The following is a 7,500-nucleotide window of genomic DNA, read 5'->3' on the forward strand; positions in this document are numbered from 1 at the left end:
CCAAGCCTGGTTCGAGTGAGAGAGGGAGAGAGACAACCCACTCTCAACCCCCCCTCCCTCCCTTTATACCCCCTATAACTCAGCCAGCAGTATTGGAGGGGGAGGAGGAAGGGAGAGGAGGTAGAGAATGAGAGAGTGAGAAGAAGAGAGAATGAAGGAGGGGAGAGAGCGAGAGAGAGAGAGGAGGGGAAGGAGCGAGAGAGAGAGAAGGAGGGGAGAGAGCGAGAGAGAGAGAGAGGAGGGGAAGGAGCGAGAGAGAGAGAGAGAGGAGGGGAAGGAGCGAGAGAGAGAGAGAGAGGAGGGGAGAGAGCGAGAGAGAGAGAGAAGGAGGGGAGAGAGCGAGAGAGAGAGAGAAGGAGGGGGGAGAGCGAGAGAGAGAGAGAAGGAGGGGAGAGAGAGCGAGAGAGAGAGAGAGAAGGAGGGGAGAGAGCGAGAGAGAGAGAGAGAAGGAGGAGAGAGAGAGAGAGAAGGAGGGGAGAGAGCGAGAGAGAAAAGGAGGGGGGAGAGAGAAGGAGGGGAGAGAGCGAGAGAGAGAGAGAGAAGGAGGGGAAAGAGCGAGAGAGAGAGAAGGAGGGGAGAGAACGAGAGAGAGAGAGAGAGAGAGAGAGAGAGAGAGAGAGAGAGAGAGAGAGAGAGAGAGAGAGAGAGAGAGAGAGAGAGAGAGAGAGAGAGAGAGAGAGAGAGAGAAAGAGAGAGAGAAGAGAGAGAGAGAGAGAGAGAGAGAGAGAGAGAGAGAGAGAGAGAGAGAGAGAGAGAGAGAGAGAGAGAGAGAGAGAGAGAGAGAGAAGGGGGGGGGAATGGGGGTGGGGGGGAGGCCGGATGTCTTGTGCACAGACTGACTATCCGCACGATTCGCATTCCCTCACCTGCGCCCTAGTGACTCATCTTGCGGGTGAATCAAGCAATAAATGGAAGACTCACAAGCACTCACAAACACTCAAAGCATAGGAAGCAGCTGTTCCGAGTGCATTTCCCACATCTAGTTAAGTTTGACAGAGGAAATGAGAAAGAAGGAAGGAAATGAGAACAGAAGAAGAAAGGGAAGAAAGATAGGGAGGAATGGGATGGAGTGAGGAAGTGATAGGGAGAAGGAAGTGGGGAGAGACAGAAAAGGAGATATGAGAGAAAAAGTAAAAGGAAGGGGGAGCAGCGAGGAGAGAAGAAGGGATAAAATGAGAGGCAGAGAAGGAGTGGAACAGAGGGAAAGAACGAGTGGAACAGAGGGAAAGAACGAGTGGGATAGGACGAGGAAAGGAAAAGATATGAAAGGAAAAGTGGTGAGTGAGTGAAGTCGATTGGAAAAGGGATAAAAATTCTAGCACGAGATAGACCAAACAATCATGAAAGAAAGGGAACAAACAGCACAGCACGAAGCAAAACAGGACGCAAGCAATTCGAAAGCAAGCAAGCAAACAAGCTGGCAAGAAAGCAGCACAGCAAGCAAACGAGCGCGCACGCAAGCACAGGCGGGATGGCGAGGCAGTCAGCAAACCGACTCCACCTTGTGTTGGTGGTGACCTTGTAAACCCGGGCTGAGCAAGGGACAGTGAGTTAGAGGGAGGGAGAGGGAGAGGGAGAGGGAGAGGGAGAGGGAGAGGGAGAGGGAGAGGGGGGGAGATGGAGAGGGCAGGGAGAGGGGAAGGAGAGGGAGAGAGGAAGGAAGGAGAGAGGAAGAAGAGGGAGAGGTAGGGAGAGGTAGGGAGAGGGGAGGGAGAGAAGAAGGAGAGGGAGGAGGAGGGAAGGGAGAAAGAGTGGCAAGCAGAGAAGAGGAGGAGAGGAGGGGTGAGGTGAATTGGAGAGGAAGGAGAAATAGAGAGTAATAGAAATAAGGAAAGAGGAAAAGAGAAAAAGAGACGAAGGAAAGAGGGAAAGAACGAGGAAAAGGGACAGGAAAAGAAGAAACGTTGAGTGAAACTGATATGAAAAAGAAAAAGGATCGTTGGAAATAGAAAGTAAAAGTGAGAGAGAGATGGAGAGATAAGAATAGGATGAAACACGTAGAACGAAAGAAAGAGAAAGATGGAACGGAGAGCATACGATAACAAACCAAGGAATAAACAGAGGAAGAGAGACTTTAAAGCGGGATGAATCCTCACCCCCCCTCACCCCCTCACCCCCCTCAGCCTCTCTCTCACATCCCTCCCTCGCCCTCACCCCATTACACGGCCCCCGCATCTCTCTACGTACACCAAAGGCACGCGCCTGCTATGCTGCTGGTGTGCGTTGTCTGTGTTGCTTTCTATGCTGCTGGTCCGTGTTCTCTGTGGTGCTTGCTATGCTGCTGGTGCGCGTTGTCTGTGTTGCTTGCTGGCCCGTGATTGCTACGCTGCTGGTGTGCGTTGTCTGTGTTGCTTGCTATCCTGCTGGTCCGTGTTCTCTGTGGTGCTTGCTGGTCCGTGTTCTCTGTGGTGCTTGCTATACTGCTGGTGTGAGTTGTCTGTGTTGCTTGCTATGCTGCTAGCCCTGCGGTGCTTGCTATGCTGCTGGCCCTGTGTTGCTTGCTATGCTGCTGGCCCTGTGGTGCTTGCTATGCTGCTGGTGTGCGTTGTCTGCGTTGCTTGTTATGCTCCTGGTTTGCGTTTGTGATCCTTGCTATGCAGTTAGTCTGCGTTGTCTGTGGTGCACGCTATGTTGTTTTTTGAAGTTTGTTATGCCGCTGGTCTGCAATGTCTGATTATGGTGCCTCCTATGATGCTGTCAATGATACTTTCCATGATGCTGATATGCGGCGTCTGCCTATTGTGTTTGCTATCCTGCTGGTTTCCTCCGCCTTTTATGCTGTCTGTGATGTCTGCTTATAAGGTCAGCTCGTACCTTTGATGCCTATTATGCTGCTGGTCTCCTCTGTCTGTATATGACACCTGCTACGTTAATTATCTTAGATGTTTTACAATAATGCTTACCATGCAAGAGAGCCAGTGAGAAGAGACAGATCCAGAGGGCCGGAGACAAAAGAGAGCCAGAAAGAGACAGACAGAGAGAGGAGGAAGAGGCAGAGAGAGGGGCAGAGAGAGACAAACACCAAAAGAGTAATTAGGAAAAGAACGAAACTGAGGCAGAAAGAGAGAGAGAGAAAAAAGAAAAGCGAAGATGAGAAAGAAGAAAAGAGATAAGGAATAGGAGAGATAAGAAAAAAAAATAATGAAGGGAGATCAGAGAACAGATAGCAGAGGATAGGAGACTGAAAAGGGGAAAGTGAAAAGAGAGAAAACTGAAGGAAGACGACCGAAACAAGAGAAGAAGAGAAGCGGGGAAAAGAAGAAAGAAGAGAGACAAGAGAGGAACAAAATGAAAGAATGAGGCAAGAAAAAAAAGATAAGATAGAATGGCAAAGAAAAACAAAGCCATCACAAAAACGAAACAAAAAAAGAACCCGCGTAACAAAGAAAACCAAACAGAAAAAAAACGCAGAAAAAAACAACAACGAAAAACCGAAACCGAATTGTTATAGACACGTCCATCACTCGCCGGATTAAATCGACATTTTCTAAATTCGTCTTACACAGCGCGACATAAGAAAGAAAGCCAAGGTACGATTATGAGACGGAACCTTCCACATCCGTGGAGACCACCTGAACGACCGGACAAACAACATTCCTTGCTGGAATAAAATGCTTTGCTGTATCGCAATAAACACCATAACAACGACAATAAAATCAACAGTAATGCACGTCCAAGCCAGAGGAAAGTTCTCGAAGGTCTAAAAGCTGGAAAACTCCCTCAGTGTTTATCCAGCTAATGCTACTGCCAGGCTATGCTCTGCTATGCTCTCTTGTGGGTACCTGGGCGAGTACACTGACCAGGTCCATATACTAAGAAAACATGTGTTCAACCTTATACCATGCCAGTATACACACTCTGCCCCACTATCGGTGTACAACATAAACAACTCCCACTCACTCTCACTCTCTCTCGCCCGGTCACTGCCTCTGGTCCGTCTGTTTGCCTGGTTTACTGTCTCTGGCGTGCAACTCCTTCCTCTGTGTTTTCATCTCTTTCTCTCTATTTCTCTTTCTCTTTCTCTTTCTCTTTCTCTTTCTCTTTCTCTTTCTCTTTCTCTCTCTCTATCTATCTATCTATCTATCTATCTATCTATCTCTCCCTCTCTCTCTCTATCGCTCTATTTTTGTGTGTGTGTGTGTGTGTGTGTGTGTGTGTGTGTGTGTGTGTGTGTGTGTGTGTGTGTGTGTGTGTGTGTGTGTGTGTGTGTGTGTGTGTGTGTGTGTGTATCTCTAGCTGCAAGCTGTTTCTCTCTCTCCCCTACCCTCTCTCCATCTCATATTTACCGCCCGGCTCCACGACCACCACCACAACCCCCTCCCCCCTCCCCTTGCCGCCCAGTACCAGACAGAAGATATTACTGGACACCGGAGCGCCAGACAGTGCCATCCGGGGCCGCTCCAGTTAAACACAATATTGGATGGCACGGCAGAAGCCCACATCCAGCCGAGGCGCCGTGTGATGAACGTGGCACTAAATGGCACTGGACATACGGACGCGCTGGGGTTTTGCCCAGGGTTTTGGGAGGAGTTGGAGGAGGGGGATGGCGGAGGGAAGAGAATGTGTGGGAGGAGAGAAGTGGAGTAGAAGGGAGATGAGGGGGGGGGGGTAGAGTAGTAAAAGGTGATAAGGGGGAAGGAAAGGGAGGAGGAAGGGGGGGAAGTGGAAGAGAACAGGAGGATGAAAGGGAGTGGAGGATTGAAAGGGCTGGGGAAGGTTACTGTACGGATGCATGAGCTACGATTATGCAACGGGGTGAAAAAATATAAAATACGAGAAAAAATGAAAAACAAAGAAAAATCAGGCATAAACGCATAAAAGAAGACTGATGGCGGGCGGTGAGATGCGTAATTAGATCGACTGCCGGGTGAAGGGGTCAATGAACGGAAGGAACAAAATAAACTGTGCTAAAAGGAACTGGCAAAGCAAACATCATTTTCTTCGCATACGACCAGCAACGACTACAAAAATGTCTCTCGAACCTTCCCAAACAAGGCAAACCTTATAAGGTAACTCAGACGGAAAGGGGAAGGGGTCAGGGGAGGGGTCAGGGGATGGGCAAAGCAAGGGGAGGGAGAGAGAGGGGGGGAGGGAGAGAGAGGGGGGAGGGGCATCAATAGCGACTCTCATGAATGACAGCAGAGTAAGTGTGTGAAAACGTAGTAGTAACAGAGCGGTGAAGTGTGACGTGGTACACTCCCCCCCCACCCGATCTCGCCATCCTCTTCGCCCCCCCTCCCCTCTCCTCCCCGCACGATATCCTACCCCCCTCAACAATCCCTTTGTGATTAACTAGACGATCCATGACTAGGCAGTGCTGAAACTACTAGCCAAATGACGCATATTGGTACAGAGATTAGCTCCGCCGCCCCTCCGTTTTTTCTTCTAACAAGTCGCACATTACTTCTGCTTCTCTTCTCTCCGTCCTCTTTTTCTTTGTGATTTGCACATTTCCCACTTTCTTCACTCTTTTTTGTTCATTTGTCTGTCTGTGCGTCTGCGTACGCGTGCGCGCGTGTGTACGTGTGTATGATTATTTGTCTGTCAATCTGTCCTTTCCTTCCTTTCTGTGTGTCTGTCTGTCTGTCTGTCTGTCTGTCTGTCTGTCTGTCTGTCTGTCTGTCTGTCTGTCTGTCTGTCTGTCTGTCTGTCTGTCTGTCTGTCTGTCTATCTGCCTGTCTGTCTGTCTGCCTGTCTGTATATCTGCCTTTCTGTCTACCTATCTATCTGTCTGTCCGTCTGTCTGTCTCCCACTTTCCCTCTCTCCCTTCCTCCTTTCCTCTTTTCATCTCTGGTCCCCCCTCCCCCTGCCACCCTTCCATCCCCCTACTGCGCCTCTACATCCTGTTGGGTCAGGTAGTGTCCGCCTCCCCTTCGGTGCCCCTTCATCACACTAGGCTTTCACTGCTTCCCCGCCTGCCTGGCTATCTACCTGTCTGTCTGCTTCAGTTTACAGCTGTGCCTGCTTGTCTTCTCCGTGCCTCTGCGTCTACTTCCCACCCTTTGTCTGTTCGGCTTTTTTACTTTCTCTTTGTCTCTCTCTAGTCTTAGCGCCTGCCGTTTCTTTTCTTTTTTTATCTGCCTGCTCGTTACCCTTCCTCCCCGCCTACCTCCCTACTCGTCTACCTACCTATTAACCTACCAACCTACCAACCTACTAACTACCTACCTACCTCAATCCCGTCCTCCCACCTGCCTGTCCTCCTCCCTCCAAACCTCCCCAACCTTTTTTTCACCCCTTTCCCTCTTCCCTTCTCTCAATCCTTTTCTCTCCCCCATTCTCTCCATCCCTTCCCTTTCCTCCACTTCATTCCCTCCCTCCCTTATTCCTTTATTCAAACCTCTCCCTTATTCCCTCCCTCCACACCTCTCCCTTCTTCCCTCCCTCCACACCTCTCCCTTCTTCCTTACCTCCACACCTCTCCCTTCTTCCCTCCCTCCACACCTCTCCCTCCTTCCCTCATAATTCTACATCGGGACCGCCGGATAACGCATGCGAGCAGTGATGATGCGCCACAGACTTGCATAACCGCTACGCACTACGGTAACGCAGGAGGCTAGCAAGGCCAGTGGCACTAAACAGCCGCGCAACTTTACAGCGGAGAGCGACAAAGAGTGCCACCCACGACAGCACCGGCAGCAGTGCCAGGAGTGGAAGAGGCTGTAGACAAGAGAAGAGAGAGAAGGAGGAGGAAGAGAAAGGGGAAGAGGATGATTAACAAGAGGAAGAGGAGGAGGAGGAAGAAGAGGAAGAAGAGGAAGAGGAAGAGGAAGAGGAAGAGGAAGAGGAGGAGGAAGAGAAAGAGAAAGGGGAAGTGGAGGATTAAGAGGAGGAGGAGGAGGAGGAGGAGGAGGAGGAGGAGGAGGAGGAGGAGGAGGAGGAGGAGGAGGAAGAGGAGGAAGAGAAAGGGGAAGAGGAATATTAAGAGGAGGAGGAGGAGGAAAAGCGGGAGGAGGAAGAGGAGTAGGAGGAAGAAGAGGAAGGGGAAGAGGAGGAGGAGGAGAAAGAGGAGGAGAAGAGGAGGAGGAGGAAGAGGAGGAGGAAGAAAGGAGGAAGATGAGAAGGAAGAGGAGGAAGAGGAGGAAGAGGAGGAAGAGGAGGAGGAGGAGGAGGAGGAGGAGGAGAAGGAGGAAGGAGAAGGAGAAGGAGAAGGAGAAGGAGGAGGAGGAGGAAGAGAAAGAGGAGGAGGAGGAAGAGAAAGAGGAAGAAGAGGATGAAGAGGAGTATTAAGAGGAGGAGGAGGAGTAAGAGGAGAAGGGAAATGCCTTTTATTGAAAATGCAAGTTATCCAAGGCACTACTGCAAACAACAAAGACGCAAGAAGGATGATCAACAGCAACACAAAAAAACGTGCAAACAAACAGCACCAACAACAGCAAGGAGAGCAACAGCAACAGCAACAAGAGGCGGCAAAAGCAAGGTCGGATCAATGGTACTGTGACCGTCCAAGTTCCCTTCTAGCCGTCTACCTGACTCCCGCACCGAAGAGCCAATGTCTA

This window comes from Penaeus chinensis, chromosome 2 (assembly GCF_019202785.1).
Source record: "Penaeus chinensis breed Huanghai No. 1 chromosome 2, ASM1920278v2, whole genome shotgun sequence".
NCBI lineage: Eukaryota > Metazoa > Arthropoda > Malacostraca > Decapoda > Penaeidae > Penaeus > Penaeus chinensis.